Raw genomic sequence first — 10,359 nt, 5'->3', positions numbered from 1 at the left:
CTATTAAGAACATTTAAAAGAGCCCTACTAACTTCTAACAGACCCTTCCCCATTCCTTCCAAATCCACCCAAACCTGTCCAACCTCAATGACTCTACACTTCAATCTTTCCCGCTCTTCAACATAATTACAACAATATAACAACACACTGTAACGGTTTTGACTTGAGGTTATTATTTATAGGGGTGCCAGGTAGGTTGTGCCTACCAGAGAAAACATTGGTTTCTCCTTTTAGTTTGGGTGGGAATGAGTCCCATCTGGTCCGTCAAGTCTACACCAATACAAAGGACTTATGTAAAAGTCAGCCCAGTTTTGACTGGGCTGAGCGGGAACTGTACTTCCTCAGTGGTAGGGAGGCGAGCAGGCCAGAGGTGGATGAACGCAGCGCCCTTGTTTGGGTGTAGGGCCTGATCAGAGCCTGGAGGTACTGAGGTGCCGTTCCCCTCACAGCTCCGTAGGCAAGCACCATGGTCTTGTAGCGGATGCGAGCTTCAACTGGAAGCCAGCGGAGAGAGCGGAGGAGCGGGGTGACGTGAGAGAACTTGGGAAGGTTGAACACCAGACGGGCTGCGGCGTTCTGGATGAGTTGTAGGGGTTTAATGGCACAGGCAGGGAGCCCAGCCAACAGCGAGTTGCAGTAATCCAGACGGGAGATGACAAGTGCCTGGATTAGGACCTGCGCCGCTTCCAGTGTGAGGCAGGGTCGTACTCTGCGGATGTTGTAGAGCATGAACCTACAGGAACGGGCCACCGCCTTGATGTTAGTTGAGAACGACAGGGTGTTGTCCAGGATCACGCCAAGGTTCTTAGCGCTCTGGGAGGAGGACACAATGGAGTTGTCAACCGTGATGGCGAGATCATGGAACGGGCAGTCCTTCCCGGGAGGAAGAGCAGCTCCGTCTTGCCGAGGTTCAGCTTGAGGTGGTGATCCGTCATCCACACTGATATGTCTGCCAGACATGCAGAGATGCGATTCGCCACCTGGTCATCAGAAGGGGGAAAGGAGAAGATTAATTGTGTGTCGTCTGCATAGCAATGATAGGAGAGACCATGTGAGGTTATGACAGAGCCAAGTGACTTGGTGTATAGCGAGAATAGGAGAGGGCCTAGAACAGAGCCCTGGGGGACACCAGTGGTGAGAGCGCGTGGTGAGGAGACAGATTCTCGCCACGCCACCTGGTAGGAGCGACCTGTCAGGTAGGACGCAATCCAAGCGTGGGCCGCGCCGGAGATGCCCAACTCGGAGAGGGTGGAGAGGAGGATCTGATGGTTCACAGTATCGAAGGCAGCCGATAGGTCTAGAAGGATGAGAGCAGAGGAGAGAGAGTTAGCTTTAGCAGTGCGGAGCGCCTCCGTGATACAGAGAAGAGCAGTCTCAGTTGAATGTCACAACACGCTCCACCTTTTCATCGACCATACACTCCAGACACAAACCATGCATTACATCCTTGCCAACCAGATGTAATGACGAGTGCAATGTACACTGTCCTAGACAAAACTGAGCAAACACCACCTCTTCCTTCCTAATCTGACCTTTGAATCTTGGTCCGTCGACCTTTCTTTGCGCAAAGACTTCAGAGAGAGACGAGAAATAAACTATAAATCTTTGCTGTTCTCCGTTGAGACTGTCGATTTATCAAACAATATAATTTCCATTATTACATTATGATTGGGATAAAGAGTTGATTTTTATTTTTTTTATTCACCAGCTCCTGGATGCATACATGGGGAATTTGATGTCTGTCTGCTACAGTTTTCAATACATTGGGACCAGGTTGGGGCTTAAGTGGATTGTTGACAATGAGCTGCATATTAATGTAAATAAATCACAAGTATATATGACCTCTCCTGTCTGCGACATTACTGTTTAGGATAGTGGACCTAATGGTCTTGGCCTGCTCCTCTGATAAGGCATTTTCCCACTAGATTGGACTAGAGGTCTTTGTTAATTCCATCAAAAGATAATCAATTTATTTACATTTATTTATGACCATGCATCATCTGCACTGTCCATGGATTTTTAATTTTTCATGTATTGCTGCGTTCAACCACAACAGTTGTTAAACCTAGAGGTACAACATCGCGAGACTTTCGTGAACGCTTGCTATAAGTAGACAAAGCAGACCAGACTGTGGTTTGTTGGTTTGAGAAGTCAATGAGAGAAGTGAAAAATTATTCCTTAGTTGTTAATTTTCTCAAAATCTAAAGGCATAACCCACATTTGAGTCAATGTCTTTAGGAGCAGAAGATGCTATGACTACAACCTAGACAAAGGCAAAAACAGACACGTTTTATTTTTTTGGTCAAAAACGACTTAATATTGAAGGAGTGCCTTTGATTTGGCAACATGCACAATTTGACGCGTGACGGCCGTTATTTCTGCACATGAGTTTGGCCTCATTCCAAACACGTAAAAGACACACCCTCCCCCCTCAGCCCTCAAATTAAGCGGACACTTCTGATGACGTTTTATGACGTCGGACGAGTTTACACTTGCAGTGCAAGTATTTGTATTTGTATTTAAATGATTATTTTGTATCTTATTTCTCAGAATAGTTCCTGATTACACTACGGGTGGTTTTTAGTCTATCTTACTACAGAGAACCCTTGGTTTGGTCTTGAACATAATTTTCTGATAAGTTGAATTTCAAAATCGGATAACATCTAGCTCAGAGTTATGGAATAAGCTATTTTCACTTTAAATGTACTTAAATGGTTGCAGATCTCGGTTCCTTGTCGCTTACGTTCACTGCTCATACGTTTTTGACTCATCCTACAGTTTATACTGTTCTATAATCTTTGTTGTTTTGTCTTTGTCTATAGTTTCTCTTAATGCTAGGGGGTTACGAAACAATGTGAAGCACAAGGCCTTATTTTTTAGTTTCTAAACAATTTCGAACAGATTTGTGCTTTTTTCAAGAATCTCACTAAATTTCGGGCTGATGCCAACTTCTGGAGGTCACAGTGGGGTAAAGATATTTGTCTTTCCCATGGATCTGGTCACTACAATGAAAAATACCTTTGGTGGTATTATTCTACACTCGGAATGTGATGGTTTGCAATTATAATAGTGATAAAGTTGTACTGAATCTGTTTTCATCAGCAGGTTTTCTTGTCATGGTCCTTAATTTATAAGTATAATTTTTCTCCACACAGATATTATATATGGAATAATCGCGACATATTGTATAAAAATGCTTCTTTGTTTTTAGAATATTGGTTCCAAAATAATATCATATGGGTGAGCCAACTGGTAAATGCAGAGGGTGTTTTTTCTTAGTTATAAGGAATTCTTATCACTTTACAAGGTCACTGTAACACCTAAAGATTTTGCAATTGTTTTAGATGCCATTCCCTCAGGTGTTTCTTTATTATTCAGGAACGCGTCAAGACCTGACCCTCAGAGCCTACCTTCCATTGACCCTGTTGACTCATCAGTAGGAAAGACCTGACCCTCAGAGCCTACCTTCCATTGACCCTGTTGACTCATCAGTATGAAAGATTTTTTTAAATTTTAAATCCATTCAACAACAGAGCAATACGAACCTTGTTTCAGCAGGATGTTGTATCTATACATTATGTCATGCCTTATTGGAACAGATTTATTGATAATATTTGTAGGAAAAAAGTTTTGATGTTGCCACACACATTCCTACTTGTAACAAAATTAAGGAAGTTTCCTTTAAAATTATTCATAAATATTATCCTGCCAACTACTATATGAAGAAGTTTAAGGAAAACATCAACTCAAATTGTACCTTTTGTAATGACCACCCAGAAACGGTGTTGCATCTTTTTTTGGCAATGTATTCATGTAAGGAATCTGTGGCAAGACATCAGTAGATTTATAATTGAACACATTTATGAAGATTTCACACTATTGTGGATAGATGTACTGCTTGGATTCTTTCCCTATGATAGAAATAAGATGGAACAATTTTATGTAATTCATTTCATTATTCTTTTGGCCAAATTTCATAGTCACAAATGTAAGTTTACAAACAAAACACCACATTTCTTACCTTACAAAAATAAATTGAACTGTATTTTAAGACAATTAATTACTATACTAAACAAAAACCTGTTGGAATTATAAGTGTATGTATGTCCCTTAAGGTCCTTGTGCAATGTGATATTGTTCCCCTTAGCCCAATTGTCCTTTGTATATTATTTAAATATACTTGTGTTTCCACATGTACTTCCTGTATTGATTTGTTGTTAATAAAAATTTAATTAATTAAAAAAAATACAAAAATATGCTTTTTGGTCTTCATTTGAGGTTAGGCATAATGTTAGCAGTGTGGTTAGGGTTGAGGTTAGGGTTAGGTTTAAGATTTTAAAAAGGTCAATTGTAGATATGGGCGGGGTTTGTGACTTTGACTGTGGTGCTGGTGACATCCCCTCAGTGGTTGAACTCAACTCCTCCCCTTTTATTATACTTTCCCATACTGCATTGCGGTGAATTATGGACCAAATTGGTAAGCGACAAATGACTCCAGGTTCAGCTGTATTTTAGTTTTATTTGTGTATCAGTAGATTTAACTTGATACACAGCGAAATAGATTTCAATTTCAAACGTATTCATATTCAATTATACTTTACAAGTATTATGAGTGGAGTGTTTAAAGTACAAAAATTGCGGCCTTGTAGCAACCTCTCGTTGCCAGCCCACTGCTAGCTAAAGAGCTAATATATTGCTAGCGTTAGCGTCCACAGATCTGTGTTGTTACAGTAGTAGCTAGCTATACTTTTAGAATAAAGTGGCGGTTGGAGTTGATCTGCCAGTGCTAAGCTAATAACTTAAATTGTCAGGACAATACTCTAACCTTGACAACATATTCAGAATAAATAATGTTATGTTTGTAGCTTAGACTATGTGCTAGCTAAGGTTTGCATTCTCCCATCAACTTCTGAAACTCCAGACAATGTTAGCGTTGGCAAAAAGGAAACACTAGCGCTTCGCTAAACTATTTATCGTGGTTATAGTGTCAATGCTAGTAGAAAGTATCATGTAACTGTTCGCTTGGTAGCAGATGACTGACTCTGGTCACTGACATTTTGAATGACCCATCGTTCCCCCACAGACAATGACCTGCAAGGCACGGACGGCTCGGGGAGTCTTGGGGGCCCTGATGTCCGCAGACGCATCCCCATCAAACTAATCTCCAAACCAACCATCAGGAGCAAACCTGCTCCCCGGACACAAAGACCCATGGGCAGGCAGCCCTCCAAACCCCAGGCCGGGGATGAAGGTTAGCCAGCCACAAGTGCTTTCTCATCTCGTTGTTTTAATTTCCAGGGGCTAGGATTGGGATACGGAAACCTGTTGCTAGGTCATAGAAGCAAGCTTTCATATGGGACTACTGTAAGGCAACATATCTGTGTTTCTAGAGAGTTTTAGCTTCAAGCAAGAGGAGAGGTTCGACTGTGGTACCAAGGCTGGGGATGTGTTTGCAAGTCAACGGAAGTTCCCCCAGCAAATGTTTTGGGACTTTAAGGTAGTGTTTAAATTTCTATTGTGGGGGGGGGGGGTGCAGGAATGCATTCCACCTACATCATTACTGTGTCATAAACCTCTTGGTCTTTTCCCCACAGTTGAATTTGATAGGTGAAAAGGATGACATTCCAGCACACTTTTGTGACAAGTGTGGTCTGCCCATAAGGATCTATGGACGTATGGTATGTCTCTTCGAGCACGTTTTACATAGTGTGTTGCGTCTCTTAATTACTTTTTTTTATAGTAAGAGGCTATGAGTGCAGCAGCTTATAATGTTATTATCTGTATTAACTCACCAGATTCCATGCAAACATGTATTCTGTTATGAGTGTGCTTTGCTCCACGAGAAGAAGGGAGACAAGATGTGCCCAGGGTAAGCTCTTGACATTATTATTATTTTTTTTAACATATCCTAGTGCAGGGGTTCTCAACTGGTTTTGCCTCTGGACCCAAATTAAACCAGCTTGTCTCAGTCAATATTTGCATTGTGAAACAAAAAATATCCCTAATGCAGTCTGTAAAAATATTTTGAATGCTATATTGATAGTAAAGGGAGCAATTATATGACAAGAGAAAAACATTCCCACCTTTTCATTGTCAAAATTTGTTTTTAAAATCTCATATGCTTGATGAAGAATGTTAATAAGCTCACTTGTTTGAGACCACAACATCAACCAGATCTGCTAAATAGCTCTGCTAATAGCTATATAAAAAATACTTTGATTGAACAAAAATGGTAAAGAGATTAAATTATATATATTTTTTAAAAGTATGTTTACTCTGCCCTTTAGTTGCATTCCCATGCACAACTAGACAGATAGCTAACAACTAAGTCCTCAATAAAACTCCCAAGTTGTGACTTTTCTTGAATTAATATATTGAAAACATTTATGTTGTGAAACTGCAAAATACAGAAAAGAATATACTTTATTATTCAATTCACACCGATATACTGTAGCTGTACATTATACATTTGAAGTTGCATAAATACAAAGCACGTCCTAAGGTACCATGCATCTGGCATGATGCCAAACCATATAGCTAATTGTTACTCATATGGTAATTGGCTAACTCCTTTCATTACTCTAATAATGTACAACCATCTATGTAGAATAACAAAGCATATTACACTAGAAACAGTAACAAAACTACAGTATTGTATATTTTACAATTGGGGCGGCAGCGTAGCCTAGTGGTTAGAGCGTTGGACTAGTAACCGGAAGGTTGTGAGTTCAAACCCCCCGAGCTGACAAGGTACAAATCTGTCGTTCTGCCCCTGAACAGGCAGTTAACCCACTGTTCCCAGGCCGTCATTGAAAATAAGAATATGTTCTTAACTGACTTGCCTGGTTAAAGAAAGGTTTAAAAAAAAAAATTATATATATATTTTACAATTAGTTTGCATGACGCACGAGCAAAGTAATACAGCTAACGGCATACATGAAAGGCACTGCTATTTGTGTGAGTAAATGCAACCAACATGTAAGCAACTCTATCAATAACAAGATTATCATCACTAGCTAAATGCTTGAATCGAACTTACAAACAAATATTTTCTAAGGCTGAAGCGTGACAAGAAATATCTACACTGAAAGACCTGCACCGTAGCATTGTTTTTAGCTGCTTCTATGCGTGCAGAACGAATTCTCTACTTCCTGTTTGCGTAGTCTTTCTAAGTACCAGAAAGCTCCACTAGGGGGCGAATAACACCATGGAACACAATGAAAATGCATCTTAACCATTGTAATAAAATAATCTGTTACCTTCTAACAGGATGGCAGTACAATGTTCATTATAATTTCTACACATGTTCTTACTGGTTGTAGTTGTTTAAGTAAAAAATATATATATACTCAGACAGCCATGTCTAGTGACGTTACGTTTGATACCGGAGCCCCGGGGCATGCATCAAAATCGCTAAGCAGTTTGCTTCGAAACAGTGTGCCGAGGCTTGTATCACATTATCAGAAGCACATGATCAATGACGTCCGGTGCTTCGTTTTGTCGAACAACCACCTGATTGGTTTCGGGAGAAGATAAAGTGTGAAGGCATGTGTGATGTCATCTATACCAATTTGGCTGTTGTAAATTATTTTGACCATTAGGCGCCACTAGTGTACACTGTTGAACAAAGCTTCTTAATGAACCTACTTTCTACACAATTGGCTGGAAATATTTCCCCATTACTACTCGCGACCCATTGAAAACGTCCCAGCAGTTGAGAATCGTTGCACTAGTGTATTCAACTGTCCATATACAGGGCTCCCGAGTGGGGCAGCGTTGTAAGGTACTGCATCTCAGTGCTGGAGGCGTCACTACAGACCCTGGTTCGAGTCCAGGCTGCCGTCATTATAAAAAATAAAATAAAAATGTCATATAACTGATTTGCCTAGTGGTTGCTGACTGCACTTACTAACTCAACCTTTTGTGTTGTTTAGTATGCAGCTCTTCAGCTGCACAGACCCGGTCCAGCGCATCGAACAGTGTCTGCGGGGCTCCCTCTACATGTGCAGCATTGTGAAGGGCTGCAAGCGCACCTACCTTTCCCAGCGTGACCTGCAAGCCCACATCAACCACCGCCACATGAGGGCAGCCAAGGCTTTGGCAAGCCGCCAGGATGCCCTGCACCTTCCCCCATCCACAGAAGTTCCTGACCGCTTCCGCGTGCCCCCGCCTCACCTGCCCAAGACCCAAGGGCACCTCCCGCCCCCTCTCCAACACGGGGGTCATGACCCCTACGGTCAGCCACCACCGGCTTCCCATGATGCACCTCCTCTTTCCCAGGAGACCTTCCGTATTGCCACAGTAACTACACGCGCACGCAGCAACCTCATCACCGTGCCAATCCAGGATGACTCTGCTTCTTCCTCCACCTCTTCCTCCCGTGACCCTCTCCCTCCTGGCCCGGGCCCTGCTCCACCCCCACACCACCATCCTGGGGACTACCCTGGTCAGCCTGTAGTGTCCCATCCCCACCACATGATGGCACCACCGCAACAGCACTATGGCCCTCCACCTCCTCCCCCTCCACCCATCAACCACCCCATGCAGCACCCGCCCCAGGGCTCTGGGACACCCCACATGGTGTACAACCAGGCCGGCCCTCCCCGCCTATGTCCAACGCACCCCCTCCCATTACCCCCCGCCAGGACACATCATGGGTCAGATGCCCCCTACATGAACCACCCTCCTCCAGGCCCCCCACCTCAACACGGTGGTCCTCCAGTCAACGCCCCCCTCCCCACCACTACAACCCTAACTCCATGCAGCAATTCCCCGAGGACCAGGGCACACTCAGTCCCCCTTTTAACCAGCAAGGGGGTCTGAGCCCTGGGATGTGGCCTACCCCTAGAGGGCCTCCTCCTCCAAGGATGCAGGGCCCCCCACCTCAGGGCCAGATGCCTGGACCCCATCACCCCGATCAGTCCCGCTACCGCCCTTATTATCAGTAAACTCTCAACTCCCCACAAAGTCAGGGGCATTGTTTGACTTGTCCCTTTTCCTCTCCACTGGTTTGAATAATGTGAACATGAGTCTCTGGGTTCTGTAGGACTGTAATTTCTATGGAAACATTTTAAAGAGACTAGTCTATGGTGAATGTATGTATGTAGCTGTTCACTTTTATTGATATGAACCTTTTGGACTGTCAAATGAGCAACAATACATTTGAATCGCTCCTGTATTTGTCTCCAATGGACATTGTTGTATCTTGAAAAATTTTGGATTGATGACGTCTCAATAAATATTTTCTAACAAAGCGTTAAATCTCATTATTTTTCAATATTATTAGTTGTGGAAACTGTTTCATCCAGTTCAGTAGGGGGCAGTGTATGATCTAACATTTGACATTGTGGAGGGAGCTCTGTGTGTTGGTTAATCGCATGACCTGGATTTTAACCTTTTAAAGCTTTTTCATCAAACTGTCCCCCTTTTTATGTCAGATGGTACAACACCGTCCTTCAGACAATTGCTTAATTGCTTTTTTCTCATTTCTGGAAAGAGCTTAAAATAAAAGTAGAAATCCAGGTCATGTCACATGATTGAACAAAACGTGATAAAAGAGAAGACGGCTGCTGGGAGAAAATAAATACATTTTGAGAGGGGTGGCACTGTAATTATGTCAAGGACAAAACCCCAAGATTACTTTATTAAAAAGTATTTTACTAACATTTGTGACTTATCAACTGTGTTATCCTGACTGGGTTTTGCAGTGTGCTATTTGTCACCCTCCCTAGCAAATGCGTCAGGGGAGGATTCTGCTACAAAAATGATATCTAGCTAGTAGTGTTTGGCTGTGGAGTATTTGCTTTGTTGATACTAAGGATTGTTGAGGCTATTTGAAAATAAGCAACTTTATTGTATGTCCATAAAAAATGGCTTTGCTACACAGAAGTATACACTGAGTGTACAAAACATCAGGAACACCTTCCTGATATTGAGTTCCACCCCCTTTGCCTTCAGAACAGCCTCAATTTGTCAGGGCATGGACTCTACAAGGTGTCAAGTGTTCCACAGGAATGCTCTCCCATGTTAACTCCAATACTTCCCACTAATTGGTCTTCACATTATTAATAAACATCTGGAATCAGCCTATAACAGTGTGGCTCTGTTGGTAGAACATGGTGCTTGCAACACCAGAGTTGTGTGTTCGATTCCCATGGGGGACTAATATGAAAATGTATGCTCACTACTGTAAATTGCTCTGGATTAGAGTGTCTGCTAAATGAAAAAAAGTAACAGGTTTTGGGTTTCAAGTCGACCATTATAGCATACTTGTTTACATCACTTTGACCTTGGACAATATTTCATTTCGGAACCTTATTTTTGCTAAAATAATGAGCTCTGTCAGATCTTCCCTCACAA

At 42.3% G+C, this 10,359-nt stretch overlaps 1 pseudogene; it reads left to right on the top strand.

Annotated features, from left to right (window-relative positions):
* Positions 1-4,399: 4,399 nt before the first annotated feature.
* LOC123995609 lies at positions 4,400-9,254 on the top strand (annotated as a pseudogene).
* Positions 9,255-10,359: the final 1,105 nt, after the last annotated feature.

The sequence above is a fragment of the Oncorhynchus gorbuscha genome, linkage group LG14 (assembly GCF_021184085.1).
Source record: "Oncorhynchus gorbuscha isolate QuinsamMale2020 ecotype Even-year linkage group LG14, OgorEven_v1.0, whole genome shotgun sequence".
Lineage (NCBI taxonomy): Eukaryota > Metazoa > Chordata > Actinopteri > Salmoniformes > Salmonidae > Oncorhynchus > Oncorhynchus gorbuscha.
This window is presented reverse-complemented; position numbering and strand designations above follow the sequence as displayed.